Below are 26,874 nucleotides of genomic sequence, written 5' to 3'. Positions count from 1 at the left end.
ACAAAATAAAGCCCCTTGCACAATGAAGTAGCTTAATTTGAGACACATTTAAAACTAAATACATAGAACTAAGTTCTGCACATATTCCTTATGGTCACCATATTCACTTAATGTTGTTTCATTACTTGAACCACTGTAGAACTTCCATACACACGGAACATGGCTCTTCAACACAAAGTGTGTATTAGTCTGGGGGGGACCATATGTTGTGTGCGTTTGTGGGGTTTTGTTCTGTTGTGGGTTTTGTTTGTTTGTTTTGGGTTTGTTGTGGGTTTTGTTTGTTTGGTTTGGTTTTGTTTTGTTGTGGGGGTTTTGTTGATTTTGTTTGATTGTTTTTAAACAGACTAACATTTAGGTCACAGTTTGTGCACAGGAATATCATAAAAAGCACTTTTAATTGTGCTTTTAGAAAAGCATTTCAGTATTACATAGAGATGTATTTTAGCTGTTGGAGAAGACGTATGGAGATCAGTTTATTATAAGATACACTAATAGTACAGGAATTTCTTACATCATGCAATAAAGAAAGTTACCTGGAAAATATACAGGAATTCCACAAGCACTTTAATGATTGCTAGCTGTTCGGTACATATTTGCATCTACTTTTATGCAGTAGCTCAAATTATTCTTTGGTTTTGAACAGAAAGATTGAGATCCATAAGGAATGTAAGTAAAGCAGTTACAGGTAAAGTTATAAAGAAGAAAAATTCAGAGTTAAGAAAGTTGTCAAGAATGTTGTCATTGTATCTAACTTACACCATTGTGCTTGCAACCAAAAACAGTAGCACTGTTGTTTTATATTTAAGAATCACTGCTCACTGGTAGCTGAATTGGAAACTATTTCGTTTCTGTTTTCACTTAATTGAAAATGGTCTGGTCATTCATAAGTAGCATCTGCTCAGGCCACAACCTTGGGTTTAGAGAACCTTAAACAAAAGAAATGAAACCACTAAAATTACTGTTCAAGCACTGTGCTATAAAGCATTACTGCATGCAGGATAAACTCACTTAAACATTGCCCATATTAGTAAGTTACATAATTTCTAAAACAATAGAACCTGATTCATTATAATACTCATTTGCCTCTGCTAGTGATGCTCCTGTCATTAATATCTCTTACATGTGTATTTCATACACAGATCACATTGATGATATAATGCATATGGTAAAATACATCAGTTCAGGGAAACATATAAAGCAAACAACACATAGTCCTATGTTTCTTGGAAAAGTTCAAGCCTCACAAAATATCTAATATGGTTCAACTTTAGTTCCCAAGACAATGCAAGAAAGTAATAACAAACATTAATTTTTCTCCATAATGTTCTAAGATGAACCTTCCAACAAATTTCTATTTGACATTTTTCAGAGACACTATTAGATACACTATAAATTATATTTACATGCATACAGACTACATACTACAGAACACAACTCTAGAATACCATGCATGGTGAAATCAATGTAGAGCCAAGCCTGAGAAATTTGTATCTTTTTTATTTCTCACTTATCTAACACTAAAAGAAAATTAAAGTTCTAAGTAAAATGCCCAAATAATACATTCTCCAATTATTAGTGAAACTAATTTCTTTATTCCACTCTGTACTTGCAAAAACAGTACTTTTCAGGATTGCAGGAGGGGGGAGGGAAATGTGCTCATGAAATCAATTGCCTTTATGTACCGATATTAAAAGTCTTTGCCATGATTATGTTACAAAACAGTTTTGTTATAGAATAATAGAATTTTCTATATCATGGCTGGCATTAAGGCTACAGCCATCTCCTTAAACCTCAAACAAATTATGTTCAGAGGAAATGCACACATGCATTAATAACACTCTGCACAAAGGAACACAGACAAAAACCCCAACTTTTCCCAAATTGTTATTTGCTGCCATACTAGTTATTTTTCAGCTCACAAACATAACGAGACACTACTCCTTTCCCAGCTGTTGGTTTCAGTAACTTTGTTTTAAAATTGAAGTTCTGTGTGACTGGGTTGGAAATCAGAAGCACGCCTAATGTCCTAAGAGGTCAATACTTTTAAGCAAGTGGCTACTACAACTAATTCCAGTATTACGTACAAAAGCAAAACCAGCTTACAGACAGCATATAACTGACAGGTTTCAATACTACTGGCAGTTAAACAGAAGTCTTGGCACTGTTAATCAAGAAGCTGCTTTGTATCTCATGAAATTCCTCCCTCCATTTGTCACTGTACTGTGCAGAAAACAAGACATGCTGCTTTGCATAAAACAATTACAATGTACAGTATATAATCTCAAATACATATCTTGGGTTTTTGTTTTTACGGATAATGCATAATAGAGAACAATTTTGATGCACTTCAGCCACTTCTATGTATGTATGTATACTCACTTTAACCAGATTCAGAAATGAATCTAAACCTACATTCTTTAAAGCCCTAATTATTCATCAAATGTCTACAAGATCATTTAAATGTGAGAAACAGAATTAAAAATCTTTTTCAGGAGAGCATGATGCTAACTCTCAATAAGAAAATTATTTCAGTCTGACCCCCATTACCTTAACATTTCTCTAAAAATTTAAACTATGTATCTAAAACAGTCCAGGTGGTATCTGGTCTCCCAGGCTAGTGTAGCAACTTTTGAGGACATTCTTTCCAATTACCTTACCTATGCCCTAAATCGGGACACATGCTCAAGTATAATTTATCTATGGGAAGGGTATTTTTTGTTTACTCTTCCTGAGTAGCAAGCTTGGAGCGAGTGATCCTTTATGCTCTTTTACATATCAAATTTTTACTTATGTCTTTTTCAACCACTGAGGAAATTATAAATTATATCAATTGTGATGTTTTAAGTGTGGTATACTCAGAGAAAAACAGAATACTCCTTGGATATTTGATGATCAATTTATTCGTCTAATTACTGAGGTGGCACAGGCATGCTGTTAACTCTTGAAGATTTTAGAAGAGCTAAAATGACTAGATGGATCCACCCCCCTCCCTCTTTTCCCATGACTATAAATTTTACTTCTTTTCTTATTTACTTTCACCATTGAAAAAAAGGTCCATTTAAAAAGTGAGCTTACTCACCAGGTGGGTCTCCCAGACGTACACAGCTCTAGCTGTAAAGCCACACACAAGCCTGTTAAGCGGCCTGCTGCCAAAGACTGGCTTTAGATCTATTTATAGCATAAACATGGTGAAGGCTAGATAAGCCTTATTAGCCTATTTAACAGTTATTTGAAGATTTGTTTATTTAAGATGCAATAACTTAAAAATAACTGCATGAGCCTCAGTTTCTTCAAAACATTTTAAAGCTTAAGCAACACCCTATTAAGTTTGTTGTCAACACTAATCTTGAAGCCCTTCACACCTTTAATAACTACAGAGTATGTTACATTAAAGGATGTCATGAATTCAAACAAACTGAACAATCACAGCAAACAAGCCATTCATTACATCACCTTCAAGTAAAAGCCTGTATATGCATACTAAATCAGCAAGACAAATTCAAGAACTAATACCTTTTTGTAACTGGATTTAAATAAGCTAATTTTGGTATTTGGCACTGGGTCTCAGTAACAGGAGAGAAGCTTAAAATCACACACCCACGTGGCTAAAACAGAGAAGAGTAAACATTACTGCTGCACAGATGTCATTGCAGGCAGAAAGATGCAACTCAGAAAAAGAAGAGAAGAATGTGAATTTAAAAAAAAAAGGAAAAAAAAGAATCTGAACTCAGTGTATGCAATGGGGTGAAAAGGAAGATACTTGAAGAGCATGCCAAAAAAAGCAAAGAAAGCTCTATTAGAATCACTCATGGCCACATCAGTGTAAATCAAAGTCTTAAGAAACACAAATTCTTGATTCATAATTAAGAAAAGGAAAAAAAAAACAGGGGAAAAAAAAGAACAAGCAGAACTGACAGCTGTTTATGAACTGCAAGCAGCTGGGCACATTTTGTTACAGGAAATAAAACAATTAATGATGACCTGAGTTTACTACTTCTCACTTTCAATGTGAGGTGTATCTTAATATAACATCACACTGGTTTAACATTTCTGTTTAAATTCCACTATCAATTGAAGGGGAGGGAAGGGGAAATCAACTTTATAATTACACAAAATTAAATAATGGTTTTAAGTTAAGCTCATTTTTTCCACTCCTGTGCAGAAGGATATTCACTTCTGGTTTAGTAAAGGTGGTTCAATGACCTAGTCAAATGCTACATTAATTTAGCAGAGACTGAAGTGGAAAAAAGAACTACCTTGTACCCATGTGTTTCACCTACTGCTATTATCTCCCTTCTCTATAGAAGTCCACACAGAAAACCTATGAGGAACGTGCATGTTCATTCATGTTTTTGTGACAGATGCAGTGAAAGACTACCTTGGAGAAACATTCCACTTCTTGCTTCTGTTTACAATGCAAAATGAGAGGAGGCTGTGAAGCCACTAAAACTTTAACAATAATTAGGTTTACTAGCACATAACCCCATGCAAACCTTGTCCACGCTCACAGCTTCTATTATAACAAACCTAACTGGAATGTGGTGTTCAGAAGGGGGAAAATATTAGGATCCTTCTTAGCTGTAGCACTATTGTCTTACACCTTTTTAAAGAACGATTTGTGTCAGTTCTGTTACTAGCTTTACAGAGCTAAACACAATAGCACCACGCTGTGGGAGAAAGCATCGTCATACATACATAGTGAATGAGGCAGGAATTAGGAATTGAGGCATCATAAGAAATGTTTCCACATGTTTTGGAAGTTGTGTGCCCCCCAGATTTAGAAGGATATGAGGTCTGGAATGCTGTCTGATAACTTTCAGTACTAAATCAAAGATCCAACTTAAGATGACAAACTTAAAGGTATATTACAGCCAGATTTTCACCATATTTCTCATCAGAGTAAACCTGAGCATGTAGAACTGTGTATCCCATTCCCACTATTTTTATAAACTGCAAGATATTGAATATAGTTTCAGAGGCCATTCCACTCTCGGAAACATGAAAAGCAGCTGCCACATGCAAACCTGGGTTGGATCCAATTAAAAACTCAAGCCTTCAGCCTACTGCTAAGGAAACTTGCCACAAAGCTTATAAAAAACATGAGGTATACCACCTATTTCTCTAAATCATGTACACAGAATTAGAGAATGGCTGAGATTGGAAGGGACCTCTGAAGGTCATCTGGTCCACCACCCTGCTCAAGCAGGGCCAACTAGAGCGAGCTGCCGAGAACCATCGGCTTTTAAATACCTCCAAGGATGGAGACTCCACAACCTCTCTGAGTAACCTGTGCCAGTGCTTGGTCATCCTCACAGTAAAACAACCCTGTTCCCTGATGTTCGGGAAGAGCCTCCTCTGTTTCAGTTTGCCCACTGCCTCTCTCACCTCCCTCAATCTCCTGGTAACACTCCTCCTAAGGCAGCCCAGGATACCGTTACCCCTTTTTTGCAGCAAGGGCACATCGCTGGCTCATGCTCAACTTGGTGTCCACCAGGACCACCACAGGGCCTTTTCTGCAAAGATGCTTTCCACCTGGTCACCCTCCAGCATCTACTGGTGCATGGGCTTGTTCCTCCCCATGCACAGGACTTTGTATGCTTCCCCTTGTTGAACTTCATGAGGTTCCTCTCAGCCCATTTCTCCAACCTGTTGGGGACTCTCTGGATGCCAGCATGACCCTCTGGTATATCAGCTACTCCTCCCACTTTGGTGTCATCTGCAACTTTGCTGAGGGTATACTCTGCCCCATCACCCAGATCAATGAAGATGTGGAAGAGGATTGGACCCAGTATTGACCCCTGGAGTACAATGGTGTTTACTGGCCTCCAACTAGACTCTGTGCCACTGATGAGCACCCTCTAGGCCCATCCATTCAGCCAGTCTTCAATCCACCTCACGGTCTACTCACCCATCCCATACTCCTTCAGCTTCTCTTTGAGGATCTTTTGGGAGACAGTGTCAAAGGCCTTCCTGAAATCTAGGTAGACAAAATTCCTTGCTGTCCCCTCATCTACCATGATATTTTTTTTAGTAGGAAAAAAAAAAAGAGATGTGCCAACTGCAAGTAGAGACCAAAGATCCTTGAAAAAACGTGACAAATCTAGCATCTGATTAAATTTCAAACATTTGACCTATGGGGACAAGCTAAGGAAAGTGGGTTTGTATAGCCTAGAGAAGAAAAACCTTAACAGGGTACCTAGCAGTAGGCTTTCAATACCTAAGAGATTATTGAGAAGACAGAGTCAAGCTCTTTGCCGAGGTATACAGTGGAATAATGTGCCACAACAGTCATAAAGAGAAACAGTGAAGGTTCCATCTGGATATAAGGAAAACACTTTTCCCTAGGAAAATAATTAAACACTGGAACAGGCTGGCCAGGGAAATTATGGCTCTCCATCCTTTCCTAGACCCAACTGGACAAAGCCTGGAGCATCTGCTTCAAGCGGATTGGACTGAAGACCTCTCAAGGGCCCTTTAATCTGAAAGATTCTCTGAAATCAATTTTACTTCATGTTTGCAGTGGTCTAACAGCATACATGTAGTAAGAATACACAGCATAACTCATTCTTTCCCAAAACCTCATTCACTTATCTGAGTCTTCGGGGTTTTTTGTTTGTTTTGCCAACGGAACAATGCAATACTGATCTTATTTATCCATCCTGCTGCTGTCTCTGGACTGATGGGTCACCATACGGGAAACAAAACTGCCACAGTAACAAAGGCTTAAAGGGATATTCTTCATTTTCTCACCCATAAATCTTCAGACATTCAAGCAGGCCAGCAGCAAAAGAGTTTGTACTGTATTCATACTATATAATACATTAAGCATCTCCAGTCTCATTAGTCTGAGGCAGAGAGTTGACAACCACCTGCTTCTTTCCAGCAGCATAAAAGACAGAAAAAATTCGTGAGGAGGAGGGACAGAGCACCATTTCCTACTGTTGACTGAATATAAACAACTGTCTGATTGACACAAAAAACCCCATCCTCTGACTACATCCATACACTGGAATCTTCTTTTTCAGTGACAGATAAGACCATCACAAAGTTCTAGAGAGACATGGAAAGTAGAGTGGCATCACGGTATCTTGCATATTTTTTAATAAGGAAATGTAAAAATTACAATGCTTGATTTCTGCTAAGCCAGTATACAAAAATACTATATGAGCAATGGCTAAATTTTTTATTATATCTATACAGAAGGTTCTTTCACAGAAAAGCAGCACTTAAGCAGAAGGTAATTTCCAGGTTTATATTTGTAAAATGGGTATTTCTAGATGGCAACATCTTTCCAAGAATGTTTAATCAAGTGCTCTTTCTTTGCCATGTGCCATCAACAACAGCAGCTCTGCAAGCTGAATTCTATCTGTTGGTAACATTGTACAATCCTACCCTTACTCAAGTAGACTGCAAGGATACGATATAAGAAATCATTGCCAGTTTAACAACCATATGCTGAGTTCTATACAACTCATTGAAGTCTAGATGGTAGATCTAAAAAGCCACTCTGGTTATAGTATTCACACTGCACATCACAGGACAGGTGGAGAGAGTCACACTTGCTAATTTTAAGAGTCACACTTACTAATTAGTCCTGGCTAATTTTAAGATTGCAATACTAACAGGATTTTTTTTTTTCTTAAACCAATGATTTACACATATCATGTGGAAATGGTAACGAAGAACAAAATACAAGGAATCTCAGGAAGTAGAGAAACTTAATTCTTTCAGAAGAAAGACAACAGAAGTACCAGTAAGTAGCTAAAAGACATCCACAGGACTCAGAATCATAACGTTAATACAGAATATATTGAGCACTCAGCTTTAGAAGACTAAAAAAACCAACACAAAAAACCCACAAGAATAAAACACCAAAAAACCAAACCAACCAACCAAAAAACAAACAAAGTGTCTGCTGTGACCTCAAGATTTAAAAAAAGTCTGACTATCAAAAGTTTAAAAGTCTTCTATTTTCTGTCCGAAAATAATAGGTCCGTCAACTGGGAGTGAGTCACCAAATTTTGTCCAGAAGACATCTTCAAGCTAGGTTGTACCAACAGATAAATATATTAATCATATTTTTAATACATTAAAAATCTGCATAACCTTAGCATAATGTTATGGAGTTTGTATTAAAAAACCTAAATAACTTTTAATAAATTGTGAATCTACATGTATTCACAAGATAGCTGCAGTAAGATGCATGCATACAGAATCAGAGAATCCAAGCTGGCACAGAGCTGTCAAACCTAGCTATAACCAACTGTTGTTTGCTCTGTCAGAGTTGAAGCATGCTTTCATCCCTCACCTTGGCTGTTCGTGCAATTGTTCCCTAACCTGCTTTAGTCTGAATGAGCTAAATTAGCAAGACATAATATTTGAAACATTTAAATTAACCCAGTTCATTTAAAATGAAAGGAGCTGTGCCATAAGCACTGGGGAGAAGGGGGAAGAAGGAAGAGCAAGAATGAAGATTCAGAAGGAATAATTTAATCAGTTAAAATATAGGATTAAGAAACAGGGAAAATATAACTTGAGATGGCTGACAAAAGTCAACTGGTACCACTGACGATTATCCCCTGTGATTCAGCTCAGTACAGTTTCTGAAGTCAACATTTTTGTTCATAGCTTACTTTAACATTCTAATAACGTCTACTCTGCTTATGTGGCTAAACAGCACACAAATAAATAAATAAATCACTGCAATTACAAAACATTCTAATTAAAAGCCACCGAATATTGGAGAAAGAATTGATGGCAATAACCTTGTCAAACATTCCATCCCTACTCACGAATCAATCTTTACACCCTTCTGCCTACTCTGCTTTGCTAAAATGGTCTCTCTCACGACCGATTATCACCTCACTAATCCTAATCTTGCCTTTCATGATTCTCATCTCATTTCCATTCCTCTTCCCTCAGACCTTGTCAGGCACCAGCTGCTCCTTTTCCACAACCTTTAGCTCAGCTGGGATGTTTTCCCTCTCACCTTTACAAACATTTTGTTATTAACCTGTAAATTAATTTCTACTTGCTGCTCCTTTCCCCTTCCTCAACCCATTTTCTCTGTTCTTGCAGGCTGGCTATCACAAATCCTCCTCCTCTGGCTGGTTATTCAATTTCATTTTTCAAACATAGTTCCTTATTCCTTCCTTCCTATCAACCTACTCTACTCATTCTTTTCCCTCCCTCTTCCCTCCCTCATTCACCCCTGGTAGGAGTCTCTCCCTCAGCAGCTTCCAATTCAAACTTCTGTTCCTCCCTTTCCCATCCTGCAGCAACTGCAAATGCACTCTTGAGTTGAACTGGGCTGGAACATGCTCCACCTAAAAAACAAGGTTCCAAAATCCACTTGGCCAGGATTTCAATGATTCCTGCTTCCTCCCCTTTAGGAATAACAACAAAAAAAAAGACATAACCCCAAGAAGATATGCATTTATTTTAAACTAGGGTTTAGTTTTTAAACAAAACATATACATTTTCACAGCCTGTTATAGGAGTCCTAAAATTTGAAGTCCTTCACTTATCAAACATACATAAATAACAAATCAGTCTTACATTGAAAAGTTGCTATGAGAACTCTTAGAATTCTTATTTTTCTGATGTATTAACCTTATATGTACCAATGACTGCTTTTTTATACTTTTCCCATAAAATGTTATAATACTGTAATTCTTAATGACAAAATGAGAGGGTTTTTTACATTTTAAATTACCTTGTATTCTCTAGAACATATTTGCTCTCTAGAAAATATTTCCTTGTTCTTTTTAGTCTTCATTTCTTTGTATTTATCCTCCCTACAGAAATTTCGTACGTTGAATCTAGAATGCAACTAGAACCAATTTCATAGAATTTTAAGAACTTAAGAAGTTCATGTCATTTAAATAGACATCTATTCTATATCTTCCTTTTCCTAAGATTTCTTCTGAAGTTGTTAAAGCTGTCTTTAAGACGATTAATGAAATTCTTCAATTTTTACCTTTACTACTTTCATTATAATATACCTTACGTCTTTTTATTATGAGCTAGAACTAGTGTTTTATATTATTGCATATAAGACAGTTCACCTGAAAAACTGATTAAACCAATCTGAGTCTCCAAAGGAAAAAAAAAAAAAACAAAACCCCAACAACCAAAAACCAGCATTCATCAGCTGAACTGTACACAAACAGCCAGAAGGAGCAGATCACACTTTTATGGATATACTGAAATGCTAGATGGCTCTAACACTTCTCCTGCTCCAAAGACTTAAGTACTCTTCATTACAGCAGCATTGAACAAGATACATAAACAGCATTAGAAGCTCCAACCTGTACAGCGCAGTTCCTTTCACAGGCAAGAATACAATCTAAATTCCCCACTACCTGTAGCCCTGTAATAGTGTATTCTTGGATACAGAGTCACCCAGTTAGAACAGCAGGATTGTAGAGCTCCACATCTAAGTCTGACTTCTAACATAGTGGGCAACCTTTGTCTGGGCACCCAGGCAAACTCAGGTTTCCAACAGCCAGGGATGGTGCACTAACTTTGCACTGGACAAAAGGAAGTTGCTTCCTATTCTCCCTCCCCGTCTTCCCTTCCCCCAGCTTTGATCAAAACTAACCATGCTTGATGAGCTCTGCACCAAGTTCAACATATCCTAAAATGGCCAGACGTGACCTGAGAAAGCTTACGTAAAAACATTCAAGGGTTGAGGAGAAGTTTTGGACTGTTGCCTTCACTGCTGCAACACAACAGAGCTCAAACCAATCCTAAGCAACTACAACATGTGAGCATGAGTTTGTAGACTTTGCTGAAGCACATTGCCAATTTATTGCTCCAAAATGTAAGTATCAATTATTTTCAACACCATGTGAAATTAAGGTACATATGAAGCTTTAAATAAATAAATAAATAACAATAACAAAATAATAATAATAAAAAGCAAACCACAGCCTACAACTGAAGCTCTGCTAGGCTTCTGAAAGCAGAATTTGGGCAAAATCCTTGGTCTAAATGTAGCCCTGAATCAATTCTGTTTAACACAGATGTATGTTTTTCCTCGACAGGTCTATTCAAGCAGTGACTGGAACTGACCAATAATTTTAGAAAGTATATTATAAGACTAAAGCAAATTCTGTGGGGAAAAAAGTTATATGACACTTAAAAAAAAAAAAAAAGCTTAATATTTCTAATGTAAAACTTCATCCCTAGAAACTGCACATTTACTGTTATCAGGTCAAAAAGCCCAATGATGAACTCAATGTCATTAAACCACAGAAAATAATCCCTTCCGTTTATCACAATATAAAAGCTCAAACTTTTAATTTGCTTTTATACCTTACAACCCATAAGAGATGTGAATATGTTTCAAAAACATCTGCACTGGGAATATTTGGAAAAACATAATCGTTTCAGTCATCTTAAAGCAACAATGGCAAAATACTAATCAAGATAAAGCTCAGCAGCTCAATATGAGTGATAGGTACAAAAAAAGCAAAAATTACATCCTTTGACTGGACAGAACAGCATGAAAGTATTTCAGCAGGTAGTTTTCCCTCTCCAGTTACATTTTGAATAAAAAAAGGTTTGCAGATACTATAGTAAGTGCATCCACCTGTCTCAAGCTTGGGTGCAGACAAGGCTCAGTCTTGGCAATGAGTTACTGGCAAAAGAGAACTGAAGCATGTATCCTGACTGGTGATGAAAGCCTTCTGTAGACATGGTAGCAGATGATACATCTGACATAGCCTTCTGCAGAGATGCAACTTCAGTACAGCTGCAACAAGTAGAAAAAAATGTTCCAACGCTGTACTGCATGAACCTTCACAGCTGGAATAAGGTTGAATGCTGAAAGGAAGGATTTACTGCCAAGCACCTTGTACAAAACTCCCTTTTTTTCCCCAACATGCTAAAAATTATGCTATGCATATGCTTTAAAAATAAGCAAATGAACAAGCCCTTTTTTCCCCCCACAGACAGTTACCAGCTTATTCTAAAACTCTCTTGGGTAAGCTTAGGCCATATTTCAGAAGTTAATGTACTAATTAAAATACGGACTTGCAGCAGCTAAGTAAAGTTTTCTTTAATCAGTTTGTCCAAGCATTCATTTCAAATCTATCCTACCTTGCAAAAAACAAGTGTCATTTACTTCTACCTGAAGACCCAGTGATATGTCAGTAGGAACTAGGCTGAATGACGGTTACTGCTATTACCTGCTTTTTCTCTCCACATTCAATTGAGAAGCAGCTCAACGGGTCTAGAATTCCCACTTTAACTAGCCCCTACAAATGAAACTAATGGAGATCCCATTTCCTGATTCTCAATGCAAACACATACTACAAATTGAATCAAAGCCTCCTTCCTCATTTTTAGGCTAAAGTGCAAATGGAAGAAATAAAGCAACCCTCTGCACACCTCTTGATATTCAAATCTTGCTTCTTTTCTCCCCTCTGGGTGCAGACTTGGAATGCAGAATAAACAGTCTCCTCTATACCTAGGGTATTTTCTCTCTGAATACAAAGGTGATCCCTCCATTTGTTATGGAAATCTTACTCAACACCAACTGCTACAGCCAAAACCAGATTCTACTATGGCTACTTGCTACCTAGTATGGCCAAAACCAGAACATATAATCCATGAAAAGAGTGCTGTTAAGATATCTAGAAATCATTTTACATAGTTCACAGATGTAACAGTTCAACAGTATTTCTAGGGTAGCAGCATTTTTTTTTTTAGTGGTTGATGCACACTTTCAAAATTGATTATTTCCAATTGACTGCTCATTTCCTACCTTAAGGAGAAAGGACTCCCTTCATAAGGCTAGAAAACTCCACATTTACAGTCTTGTCCTTTCTGCAAGAATCTGCCCTGAACAAAGCTTTAAAACCATTACTTTATTATTGAGAGTTTAGTTTGAATGTGGCTTCAAATACAAGCTGGAGGAAAATTATGCCAAACTAAAAGAAGTTTTTTAAAAATATGTATATTCAAAACTGCTAATGATGATCTGGTCCTTTTAGTTTCTCCTCCACTTCCTTGGCTTTTTGGAACATTCAAGGAAGGTGCTGGCCTGGTTCTTAATAAAATAATTTCTACACATGTGACAGTCAAGGGATAGATAAATCTTTACTATATGAACCTCCTCTGTGACAAACTAGATTCCAAATATCACACATTTCGTGCATCACTACCATCACTGAAAGGGAGCCAACGCCAAAAGCCCCTTCCCATACTAATGTTTTCCAGCTCCAAAGCATGTCACGTGACAACCACATGTAATCCACTGAGAAGCAGAAAATACTTGCGTAGAGGTAAAAAAAAAAATTGTATCATCTGTGCTTTCCTTCTAAAAACAAAGACATGTAATCTTATTTCTGATAAACTAGTTTCCTGGCTTAACTGTTTTCATGAAGACACATGGCTGTTCATACAGCAATTTGCTTTCCAGTGCTCCCTGGTTCCTATCCAGGTAAAGGTGAAAGCTTAAGAGTAATTGGAAAACTGTAGTTGGAAAACTGGCCAAAATCCCTGTAGAGAATGACTCAGTGGGAAACTTACAAAAGGGGCAGGGGGAGAGAGAGACACTTTTTTAATCCTGATTTTTTTTTCAGTCTAGTTTAGGACCCAAATCAGTAAGAATATGAACAGAAATGACAAGGAAGCGGGTAGCACATCTGAAGGAACACTGCTTTACCGATTTTTTTAGAACTTCATTATATACATTTTTCTATGAAATGTAAAAATCTTTGAAAGTGAACATCTGCACAGAAACTCTTTTCTGAACAAGATGAAGATGAATTTGATCTGTAATATTAATATTGTGAACATTTTCTACTATTTGCTGTCAACATCCTCACAAGAAAAGAATTCCTATTTTACAGAATTACCTATGTAAATCTGTAAGATTTTCATATACTACATAAACATTACAAACTGTTTAGGTAGACCAACATGGACTATAATTTAAATAAACTGTTTTTATGACAACTGTTGACTACAGTTAGCATCTTCTATTACTAGACAGATTTTCTCAAGCACGTAAACTGAGAAACCATGTTAACTGATGAAAGAGCATATGCTAATCAATTTTTATTAGCAAGTATTGCTAATACCCCCAACATAATACTGAGAAGCTGAACATGATTTTTTCAGTCCACTCTGAATGGCACCAAACATTCATAAATACACTGACAGTTTTGGATATTGGATCATTCTGAGCCATGTCAGCATGTTTACATTGTTGATTACCGGCTTGCTAATACTGAGCAACAGCCCTTCCCAACCTACCTGTTAGAAAAGAGGAGGTAACAGATGACACATGCTTTACTGAGAAACAGGACTGAAGAGCATATAGAAAACATCTGAAACAACTAACCCCCCATCCCCTCCAACCCACCAAAAAATAAAGGATACTTTCACGTTAGATCAATACTGTCCATTTTCTCTTTCCTATTTTATGCACTAAGTATGCTGGGATCAAAAATTTGCTCCTGAGCAAGATACTGACCATAACAACTCAGCTCACATCCATTAAAGCAGACAAGAATACAGAGGTTTTGCATGTGTCCCAGGGTCTTAACTCCAAACAAGAAAACAATTAATTAGCACTTGGTCAAACATGAATTTGGACTTAGCACACCTCCGTACATTTGAGCTACTCCAAAGAATGCTGGTCAAAAGATTTTTGTATGTCATTAAAGAACAGCATACTTTCTGAAGGTTTATAAACAAATTTTCAAATAGCTTTTAAGCTGACAGGATGGAAGATCATATTTATATTTACTAGAGGTGAAGGAGAATGAGAGAAAAAAATAAAGAATTTTACCACCAGCCCATTTACATGTGGATAACGTTTAAAAAAAAAAAAAAGTACAGTGTTGATATAATCTCTCATTTACTAACAGGGCAGGATTACACCCCTTCAAACAAGCTTACTGGCATAACGTTTTCCACAGAACACATACACTCCTGCAGAAGACATATTACAGTTTCAGACTTGGGAGATACGACTTTCTCCTTTCCCTTCGAGGCTTATATTTCTGGAAGAAACAGGACTTCAAACATGGGCAGCAGGCATGCAAGTTTCCATTTCCTGAGATTTCAAGAGTTATCCTGTAAAACAGCAGCAGCTTAACAAAAGTAGCAGGGAGGAAAAAAGAATCATTTTTTAATCATTCTTTGAGGACCACCCCCTACCACAGAGCCACAGAGATCAGATAAAGTAGAAAAATGTGAAAAATATAAAACATATTTTCTGCTAGTTATAGTATACAGGAAAGATTGAAGCAGGTTTGTACTTATTAGGTATAAAACATGCTTGTGTACTGAAAAACCCTTCTTTTCCCCCCAAACTGATTGAGTGGGGAAGCATGGTTGCTGAAACAAGAAGGCCAAGATCTTATTCCTGCCCTGGTGAAAAAAGATCAGGTAAACTTCCTTCTTCCACACATGCTCACAGGCACACAATTAGGGTGCAGAGAACTACCTTTCTTCCTTGAAATCTAGGCAGAAGCAGTGAAGCCACAAAACTTTACTTTTTCCATGCTGCAGAGGCAAAGTCAACCCGCTAAAAGAAAAGCTCTTTCCCCTACAGCTTTTACAAATATTATGGAGGGGGGGGTGGGGGGAAGGCATCACATATTAAATACCTGAACTGTCACCAGGACTTTCAGGAGACAGTAACAGAACAGGTTACTGTGTACCACTCCCTTTAAGGAAAACAACCCAGGTTGCAACACTATGGTCTGCAGTTGGCTGCAGATTCAAAGACAAAACTATAACAATGACACTTTTTCAAAGGTACTGGTTCTTGTAACTATGAGGAACTGAAATTGTAGTTCAATTCTGCAGCAAGCCAGTTGCCATGGGAGCACAATTCTGATTGACAGACATCCTACAGTCTGCTGGGAGGCCAGTGAGTCTGAAGAAAACTGAAGGAGATCTCAGTGTATGCCAGCACATGCACTGTGAAACAACGTATACAAGTACTGATACCAAAAAGAAATGGAAGGCAAAGCGGGGAAAAAAAGCCAGAAAGAAGCTTTGGCAGAGCTACCGAGGGGCTTTATATTATAAAAGAAATGCTGAAAGAATGAAAACTGGCAGAGAAACCCTTAAATAACATTAAGATATATTGACACTCAAATTGGAAGTAAAATGTTGGTACTAAAGAGACTAGCAGAAAAAAAAACCAAACCCAAACCTGTTCTATATTTGTTAACCAGCCAACAATGAAGGCAGAGTCAGATTCATTATAATCTTTTCTTCAAGATATTCTGAGAGCACTCAAAGGTGTAGGAAGGAAGATGAAGAAAACTACTTTTTACAAAAGATATAACTATGCATAAAAGTGGTATAAGACAGTATATTAATCTCTAAAACCAAACTATAATATTTCTGAAATATCTCTTAAAATTACAGAAAATAAACTAAGATTAGAAACTTCAGGTATTGTATCATAGTAAGAACAGTAACAGGAGTGTGACTTGCAAATTTTTAACAGTCAAAATGGGAGCAAAAAGTGCTAAAAGTTTGCTTATTAACTACAGCTGTATCTGAAGATGAGACAAGAAGAATACAAGATATTTCTCTTTAGAGAAAATCCCTAATGTTTTCTAAAGGAAATAAACACAGGACACAGCTATCTTCTTCACTGATACAGGCTTTACAAAACAAACTCTTCCAACAGCAGTCAGTCATGAAATTCGGCCCAAATTTGTCTTTTTAAGAGTACAGATGAAAATGTATGACCAAATAGCAGCTCAAGATAAATTTCACCAAGAAACTAGAGATGGCAGCAAAGTCTCAAGCTATCAATTGAGAGTAAGCGAAAAAGTTAAATAAAAGTTCTGAATAATTCTTACAGTTGTGTTCAAACAATAAACATTTCAAGTTGGGGTTTTTTTTCCTTTTTTAAACAGTGACAAAAAATTGAAACCCCATTGGAAAGAACAGATATAAACCACAGTAAGGCTTTATTTTTAAATGCAATGACTTCACAGATCAATTTTTAGCACATATCAGAAAAAGCATTTTAAAACAGCTTTCAACAAAATATGCATGTTTAAATCTACCATGTATCCATATTCTCAGAAGTCACCACTGATTTCTGAATGTTCCAGCCATGTTTCTGAAACCACATTTCAGGAAGGCATTATTCTCATGCTTTTCCTTGGCTTTACAACTGTAACAAATACTGAAAAGTTGGGTGTAGGCTCAGTTTCAGGAAAGGAATTTTCATCTCTTAGCTTTCTGCAACACTTTATATTTTTAAAAAATACATTAGCAACATAGGAAACTAAGCCCTATTCCGAAAAATGAAAAATATTCAGGGAAAGAATCACAAAAGTTTCACAAAGTGATCTCACCTTTCTGCTAGACTGCATCCCTGAGAATACGCTAAACTTCCACACTTCTGAGTTTTCTGTTTAAATCTAAAACAAAAGGATCCTAGCATATTGAAAAGCATTGTCCAACAGCAACGAATAGCTCAGTATCTCACAACTAAGAATACCCAAATCAACAGTTCTGCCATGTATTTTGCCTAGCTACTAATTGGGTACTTCTCAGACCCAACCTGCCGGTCCATGCCCAGTGCAGCGGCAGCTGCTACTCACTCATCGCTGCTTGGAACATTCACTCTGAAATTGGGAGGCACATATTCAAGTCCTTCCCTAACACACAGCACGTGAAAAAGCACTCACCAGGCTAGAAGATATGGGAAACAAAGGTATTCTCAACACTCCCAGCTGATGTTTTATGGAATGATTTAATATTCAGCAGATCACTAAGAAGGGAAAAGAAGCATCCATGATGATCATATTCACTAAGTAAAAAAGAAGAAATCTGATTCCCCGTTCCCGTTCTGAGAGAACTGTATTTCATACACACAACACAAGGAAACCAACTCTACAGCCAGCAATATATTTGAAATCATCCCTAACCAGCAGAGCAAACAGACAATTCCAACTTTTGAAAACTTCAAACAACTAAGAAACTAAGAATCCAAGAAAGAAGATGCATCTGCAAGAGTTGAGAAAGTATCCTGTCTCAATGGCAGCTATGAAGTATTGAATACTTTCCAATTGGAAGTGCCTGCAGCTGATAAAAAAAAATTGACACACTTGAGATCTAAGATTAGAGAAAGAGCTCCTGATATTTTAAGCACTCTGTTTACTTTATGCTTTTAAAGCTAATTGAACCTTAAGGGCTGAACATCCGAGAAACCCAGCCAACAGGTAACCATTTTTTCCACAGAGGAAAAAGTAAAAAAAAAAAAAAAACCAACAAAAAAAACCCCAAATCCAAAAAAACAACAAAAACAAAACCCCCCCAAAACCTTAATCTAATAGCTGTAACTGAGCAAAACAGTTCTGTCTGACCTTCAGTTTTGAAAGCCCCTTTTGTTGCTTTCATCTCTGTACTGCTGATGCTCTGGAATTAAGACACTTGCAGGAGCACACTAAGGAAGAGATTACCTCTAGTTTGGGGGCTGTAGAAAGGAAAACAGTGTTTTCTGTAAGCAGAAGTTGGTACTTTTCAATCTAAACTTGATCTAGATATATGAACACAGAACTTTAAAAAAAAAAGGCAAATGTTTTAATTGAAACAAGTTCTTGATCAATGCAATACATTTTAAATTTAGGTTTAGAGCAAAACAAAACCTGAAAAAAAAGGCAGCTAAGGAAAATTTTGGGTTTGAATTTCTTGAATTTTCCTAAATATGCTATCGGTACTTTTGCACATAATCACATCAGAACCAGAAGTAACAGACTTAGATTTGGTTTCTATAAAAATCAGAAGCACTCACAAACATTAAGCATGCTTGCAGTTCAGAGTACATCCAACCGCTAATATTTAAGTCCTGAAGGACCCAACAAAATACATGCACATCTGAAGAGCATCTATGTCGTAAGCTAATATGCTTCAAAGAGTTAATTCAAATATTCAAAAAATAAAAACCCTAGATTTACAGTTGCCTTCCTAACTTCAATTTGACTCTATCGTGTAACCAGTTTAAATCCTGAATGAGGTGAGGTCCTGACAAAGTTAGTGCTTGGCTTTAATTATGGGGAATGTCTATGTGTATAGAAAGAAGCAAGAAGCAAATTAAGAACATAAAAGCAAGTAAGTGTGATATTTTTTTTTGCGTGTGTTAATAATTGTTTGTTAATTTGCAACTTATTTTTTTCCTTAAAAAAAAAAAATTCTCCTTCCTTTTTTTCCTTCCCTTTCCTTACCATTTTCTGGATTATTGCAGGAAAGAGTTTGGAGGCTATCTTCCTGCTTATTATGCAAAAAAGCCAAACATGCTTTAAAAAACAACAACAAACCATTTTATGACATAGCGAACTTACTAGCTCATTGTTGTCAAAGGTGGGGAGACAGGAGGGGTCCTGCACACCTTACCTCTCTCCATCCCTAAGTCTTCTAACTTGAGCCCTAACTGCATTGTAGGTCTAGTCAAGTGAGTGAAAACAGCAGAAGAACAACTCATCCAACAAGTGAATATTTTTGTAGTGCACCTGGCTTATATAGATCAGATGAATGCTAAAGTTGGCACAGAGGAAGGGTGGATCACACAGGACATGGAAGCACATAAAGAGAGCAAGACCTCCCTCTTCCAGCAGCAGCAAACTTAATTCAGCTCACATCACAAAATTGCACTCATATACTCCCACAGTACCTCACACAGCGGCAAAAAGAGGAGAAAGGCTACTACCGCCATGTTTACAGAATCTACAGACTAGCTACAACTTCATACAGCTCTCCTTCAGGATTCATGATACACTTAAAGAGGCTGCAGGATTACGGAGATGCAGGATTTCACCTCAATTCCCACCCTGGTTAGCTGCTCTGTACAGCTAGACCAGCGCTGACCAGACAAATGTTTTCTCTAAACCCAACTGAGCCCAATCTATCAGGTCCTGCTGGACTCAGGTTCAACCCTGGCAAACCTAAAGAGCTCCACAAAGATCTGCTCTGTTCCAGGAAAAGTTACTAGGTCAGATCACTATTGATGCAGGAAAGATCCTATTGCTGAAATACATCATTCCCTAAATTTTTTGTAATCTTCCCAGGCTACCCTCACCCTCACCTTCTACATCATCTTTTCCTAACCAGTAAGAGGCAGAGAGGGGGGTGGTTTGGAGAAGGGACATAAGATTACCTCACTTGCTTCTTCACTGTCCCCTCCATTTACAGGTGTATAGATCCCTATAATGCAGTGTAAATTAGTGCTTTCCCATTGTTCAGAACTGTTCCCCTCTGTTCAGTATCAGGAACAACATCTGGAGCCAAACAAAAGGAGAAAAGTGGGCAGCTGACAACTCCATTTGCAGCAACAGCTGCAGGATTTCCCTGGAGCACAGCGGACGTAAAGTAATAGGAGACCCTTTTGGCTGGCTTCTCTAAGCTAGAACATCAGGAATGTAGCCAAAGGTTTTACTCATAGACCCTCTCCTCAAAACAAAATTGGGAGAATAAAGAAGATAGAGGAACTTGTCTGAAGATCTCGCCAGGACGAATTAAACTTCTCTTTAGGAGAAATACTAAGGTCATTTTTCTTTTGTTTTGTGGATTTTGTTGTGGGTTTTTTTTTCCCTCTGGAAAGAGCAATACAGTACTCCAATCACAAAGGCAGGAGTCTGAGGAGAAGTTTCAGGGTGACAAAAAACGATGAACCCGGCACCACATTTGTAAAGGCTTTTTTTTAAAAAGACAACAGCTGTAATACTGGGAAAGTCCATAATGAATCCTGAAAAGCACAAAAGAAAAATAGATACTTTATGTACTCACGTAAGAAGACATCTAGAGACAGATTTTGTAAAGTTATGAATATCTTAAAGGCCTCTGCTCCTGAGAAGCCTCAGCCTCACTACAGCTAAGACTTTTTTCCTTACCCCTAGAGCTCTTTGGATCAAAAATTTCCAAATGTGAACTACCTTCCAAACCCTGGTAACAATGAGTTTAAAGTCACAAGTTACCTAAGAATCATGTGTTAGATCCAAGAATCCTAGAAAAGGCACTTTAAAATTGTAAGGGTTTCTCAATCTCAACTACAGCAGAACTGACACTTTGATGAGATAAAACTAGTTTTTCAACTTAGCTGAAAGCGCTTCCTAAACAACTGAAGTGAAACAGAGCACATTTTATACCAGTTTAGATGCCCATACAGGACTTATACCCCAGCTTTTACTTCTAAAAATTTTGCCCGGAAGCAAGCTCTTTACAGCTTTCTTAATTCACATATCCTAGGAAACTTACTCAATATTAAATGCTAGGAGTAACTACTTATATCCACACTATCCAGAAAAGAAAATGGATATGTTAGTCAAAAATTAAATCTGAGTACCTGCAAGCAGTTACACGTACCATTGCGTAGCCAAAGAAACAGGTGAAGGAGACAACTGAAAATCTATTTAACCAAATGCTATTTAGAAACCTCTGGTGGAAGGAAAATACACAGAACTTGAGGGGCACACAATGAACTTTGTAAGTGTATAAGAACTATGCATCAATTATAAGTGTCTTCACATGGTGAAGACATGTTTTAACTATTGGTTTCTGAAAAAGCTAAGTCAATATAGAAATTGGCAAAATATTGACAATACAAAAATTCTGACAAATCCTAAGCCTGGAAGGAAAGTACAGCCCCCCTGTACCTTGAATATTGCAACAAAAGACAGAAGGTATGCAGTAACATTCTGGATACCCCTTCTTACCCTATTCCAGCAAAAAGCTATGAAAATAAAAGAGCAAGGCACTTGTTAACCAAGGGAGGGTCACTTCTGTCACTTGAGAATACATTAGGAAATAGTCCTTGGTCATTTTAGCCCTAAATTTATCCTGTAACGGTTTTCTAGTCGTTTCTCTGAAAAGACGCCTTTGCTTCTCATACAAACCAAAGTGAAAAATTAAACCCGTATTCTCATGCAAGGGTATTTTATGGTCAAGTTCCAAAAATTATTCCAAACCTTATCTATCTGTTTTCATTTCAGAAAAACAAAGATTCTGGTAAGAACAGGGCTTAAACACTAGTAACGCTATTGTAACTTAAACGCCAAAGCTTGCTGCGCATTTCTGTTTCTGACAAGGGAGGCATTCCTTTTACCAATAGACATCTCCCATGAAACATTGTAACTCACTCTGAATACAGCAGAAGTTCATTAAAAGAAGTTACTAACTCCACGCTGTAAAATACAGTTCAGTTTACAGCTATGTTGAAGTGAAGGCTCTCTCTTCCCATGCTTTGGATGCCTTACCCAGGTATCCTCTTACACGCTTATCTGATATATTCAAAGAAAAAGAAAAGGGTTTCTTGGGGTTCTTTCGGTGGGCCTATTACCCGATTTGTACACTCTCTTAAGAGATCAGTCTAACTTTTTAAATGACTAGGGATGATAATTCTGGCCATGCATGTAATATATCCTGTATATACATTTTCACACTCTATATTAAAAAAAAAGTACTCCTGGAAAAAGAAGAATTTGTAAGAGGGGTTTTTTTATTAACCCCATAATTTGGCATAAAATACCTATTTCTAACACATCACCACTTTCAATTCTGAAGTCACTATTCTTTAGATGGCACATTTAATATGACTACAGGTTTCTGAACAGTGATCTTCGGAAACATCATATTAGGGTTAATACTGCTCGATTACCTTGCATTGTCATGACATCTGTATAAGAGATTATAAAAAGGCCGGTGTATCAGACACAGGGCTAAGTAGGTGAGTGGCTGTTGACATAAAATACGGGTCTTTTTTTTCCCTAGTATTTCTTTATCCTGAAGCACTTAATCTCAAGCATTGTGTTTGAATTGAAATGATTATCAGGGATCACTTGGGTCCTAAAGCCTGGCCCCCATTCTTGAAGGCAACAAAGTTTCATACTATTATGTTAAAATGATCAAACTGTTAAGTTAGCAAATCTACAAGACAAGGTAGCTTTTTTTTGTCCCATAACTTCTTACAGACAGCTGCTCCAGAATCTCAGTAGTAAATTGGTCTAAAATCTTCTAATTTTCAGCCTCAAATTACTCAGGTCTAGTCTGCACACATTTGCTCATCTGCTCCTATCTTCAAGGGCTTCTTTCTCTTGGGTGTTTAAGCACAAAAACATATTTGCAAAGACTTCGCACAATCTTTCTCGGTTTGCATTTTCCTAGATGAAGTTCCTTCAAACTCCCCTCTTGAGCAAGCCTCTACTTCCCAATCATTACAGCCGTCTTGTTCACATCTTAAGGATGTATGCAAGAATGCAGCTGCTTATCAAAACAATGCCAGAAAAAGCCACACAAACAGAGAGTACTGATTAAAATGTTGTACTCTGCAACTAGGTATATTAATTCTGTGTTCAGCTACAGTTGAACCTCTTAAGTAGATAGAACCTCTTAAGCAGAAACAGGTCACTATTACAGTTAAAATCCATAGCAGAATAACTTAGCTAAGGAGATATTCTAGCAGCTATACACTTCAGATAATCTACTGTTATTTTCCTGAAGCAATGCACATTATGACCTCATGTTCACCTTAAACATTGTAACACAGAAAACGGCTGAGAATGTTTCATTAGTACACTAGTATTTCAAACAGTACTAAGAAACCAAAAGCTAAACTAGACAAATCACTTTCCATATCCCAGAGAAGTTCCCTTCCCTCTCCCTCCTTTCCAAAGAGTGAGTACATAATACAGTGGTTTCACATCTTCATTTGGTTTGTCAAAATTATACCCATCAGTTTTACAGGAGACACAAAATTTCAAAGGTGTACTGGAGAAAAAGTACATTTGAGAGTCAACAGTATTCTCACTTCTGTGCAAAGAAAATGGAGGCAATAATGAAAAACAGTATCACTGAAACCATCAAAATACTTCTAGATAGTTTTGTTATCCCAATACTTAAAATTATTAAAATATTTCTTGGGAAAGGAATCCATGAGCTCTCCTCCTTTTTCTAAACACTCCCAGACTGAGGCATAAATCCAAAGCGTCTCTCCATCTCAAGGTAACAGCTTAGGATGGAACTGCAACCACCATGCTCTTGTCTGACTTCAATGGGATACAAGCCTTCATCCCTCAATGCAATAAAATCCCCTGACCCACTTCCCACCCCAAGACCTTGCATCCTTGCAGTGTTCCAGCAGTGGTGGTAGGCTGCAGAAGGAACACCTGCAGGCTCTAGGCACTTTAACTCCTCTTTGCTAGATGGAAGAGCCCAAGCAGAGAGAATCATCCCATCACAGGGGAAGGAGGGATGAAAATAAAAATCCTCAGTGTGCAGTGCAGAAAAGGACTAGACTGAACCCAGTCATACTGCAGAGCACATCCTGAAAGTTACGATAATATTAGCACCAATCATCACATTATACTTTGGTACTAAAATACCAATGACTGCACTACTACTATGCACAATGATTGTACATACCTATGGTACACAAGTGGAAGACAAAATTACAAAAATGTACAGTTCAAGTGACTATTAATATGAAGACCAATGATTTCAATTGTGACCAATACCCTTTTTAACACAAATAAACTTTTATCAACTTTATCACATAGTATTTACAGCTTTAAAATTTGGAGAAATTTTTAAACAACCTGCAATCCCACTGTTAGAAAGATCAGACAATCTTTATGGTACTCCTCTAATGCCAACATAAACTGACATGAATCTTAAGAGGTACAGAAAGTCAAAAACAGATAATGTAAAATAAAGTCCTTGCAGAACAAGGATTCTACCTATCAAAAAAGCCATGCTTCAGTCTTCTAGATTCAATACCAACTAAAGACAGCCATTCTCTCTTTGACATAAAGAAAACTACTGCTATGTGTATGTGGAGCTCCTGTGATAAACTCAGAACAGTTTTCACTTCAGATGAATACCCAAGACGTTTCAACTTTACACCGACTAGGTTTTATAAACTACTCAACGCATTCTGAATGAAAATTTTAATAAAAAAATAAAGAAGTACACTTAGCACTATTATCTGTGAACTGTCAATCAAATGCAATATACAGGGAGACTCTCTTCGAAGTTACCTGGAAGCAAGTTTGGAAAAAAAAAGGCACACTGGGGTTTTCATCACTGCCAGTTATCCCAAGATATGTTAACACATTTTTGAAGACTAATATAGAAATCCCCAATTTACTTCTTGCTTGAAGTGTGTTTGTGTCAGCCAAGTCTGAAGACAAGACAGTAACCCAGAACATAACACATCTGGTAAAGTAAAACTACGTGACTAATGTTAGTGTCATAAATGCCACTTTAAAAAGCTCAACAAGAAATTGGTATTATTACTGCAATTTTTACCTCTATATAGCTTTCAGCGAGGGAAAGGTATAGTGGAAATACATGCAAATGAAGATTTCCCTTAATTTTTTTTCTAAAGGAAACATGAACTAGAATTTCTCTCTATCCCTCCTGGCCTTTCTTTTATCCTGCACCCATTCAAAATGAAAAATGCATGCTTGCAGAACTTAAACACATTAAATGCCACATAATAAACAGTTTGTCACTGTCATTCCAATCAATTCATTCATACGCTACTGCATTGTAACTGTTCCACACTCCAGCACACCAAAAGCTATTATCACTACGTTTACACAAAGTATTATCAGTTTATTGTATTTAAAAGTGTTTAAAGTTTATCCTGACGATCAGAATACACCTCAACAAATTGGACCGCATACTGTCAGCTAAGAAACTCTCTCCTTATTTCTCTAGTAAATTGTATGGGAACTTTGGGACTTCCCTTAGACTAAATATTCAGACATTTTACAGGCAAAAATCTCTTTCCCACACCCTTTGAGAAAATACATTTTACTACCTTAAATGACAGTGGTAACTACCTATTTAGGAAAGAAAAATTACATGTTTTAATATTTCATGTGTCTGAAATGCAAATCGGGGCCAGATGTGCTATTTGCAAGAACTAAATTACTGTATCAATCAATAATAAATCACAGGAACGTGCAGACATTTAGTGGATGTTTCACTGAAAGATGTTTAGCAAGATGCATACGTAGCAATTCAAAGCAGATTTACAGCAGCTTTCCTCAAGTTGCTTAAAGACAAACAAGGTGGTATCCAAAATCTGTAAGCTAAATAAAGATGCTGCATCCCTGGTTCCCTGGAAGTCACCTGCGTAGTATTGCAGAGAAATAGGAATACTACTTGTACAACTGTACATGAAATTGTGTATTTATTTTAAATGTTTTTTAGAGGACTGACACGACATCTGTGTGGAAAAGCCTGAGCAATCAAAATGAGCTATCAACCCTTCACACCATCACTGCTGCTATTTTCAGTGATCCACCCTGTTTTTGCTACAGTGCTTTTGGCATCATTACGCTACTGTGATTCAATATTTATCTGTTAGATCTAGTTACATCACAACACTATCTATGCTACCTAAATCTCATGTGGAACTTCTGTAGCTAATACCTAATCCATAGTTTTTGAGCTCTCTTCGAAATTCTCTGATCACAAAACAAAAAGTCATTTGAGATGTGCAAATATCTGGACCCCTGTGAATCATCCATTCTCTAAAAGGGTGTGCGGTCATGCATAATCACTGCACCTTCTTTCTAACGGTAATCAGGTATGAATAAAATAGTGTGTGAACTGCAATGGTTAGCATAAAACCACTTGTGAAAGGAGTGTGCCAAAAAGTGTCTTCAAAACATGTTTAATAACAGAGTTTTGTTTCTCAGCTACAGAAGGTCATCACCAACAACCAGCATTAAGTAAAGTAATCGCTTACCATTTATGACCACAAACGACACCTTTTAAGCTTAATATTTTTTAAAGTTGTTTGTGTTAAGAGAAAGGTAGTAATACTTTGTGAAATGACAGAACTGAGTGCTGAAACTTCTGCTGACAAGAAAGTCA

General features: G+C 37.2%; 1 protein-coding gene across 3 annotated transcripts in view; it reads right to left on the bottom strand.

Annotated features, from left to right (window-relative positions):
- Nucleotides 1-26,874, bottom strand: part of CASK (calcium/calmodulin dependent serine protein kinase) — a 226,215-nt gene that overhangs the window by 197,516 nt on the left and 1,825 nt on the right. The gene's annotated exons all lie outside the window — the stretch shown is intronic.

Source organism: Mycteria americana, chromosome 1 (assembly GCF_035582795.1).
Source record: "Mycteria americana isolate JAX WOST 10 ecotype Jacksonville Zoo and Gardens chromosome 1, USCA_MyAme_1.0, whole genome shotgun sequence".
NCBI lineage: Eukaryota > Metazoa > Chordata > Aves > Ciconiiformes > Ciconiidae > Mycteria > Mycteria americana.
This window is presented reverse-complemented; position numbering and strand designations above follow the sequence as displayed.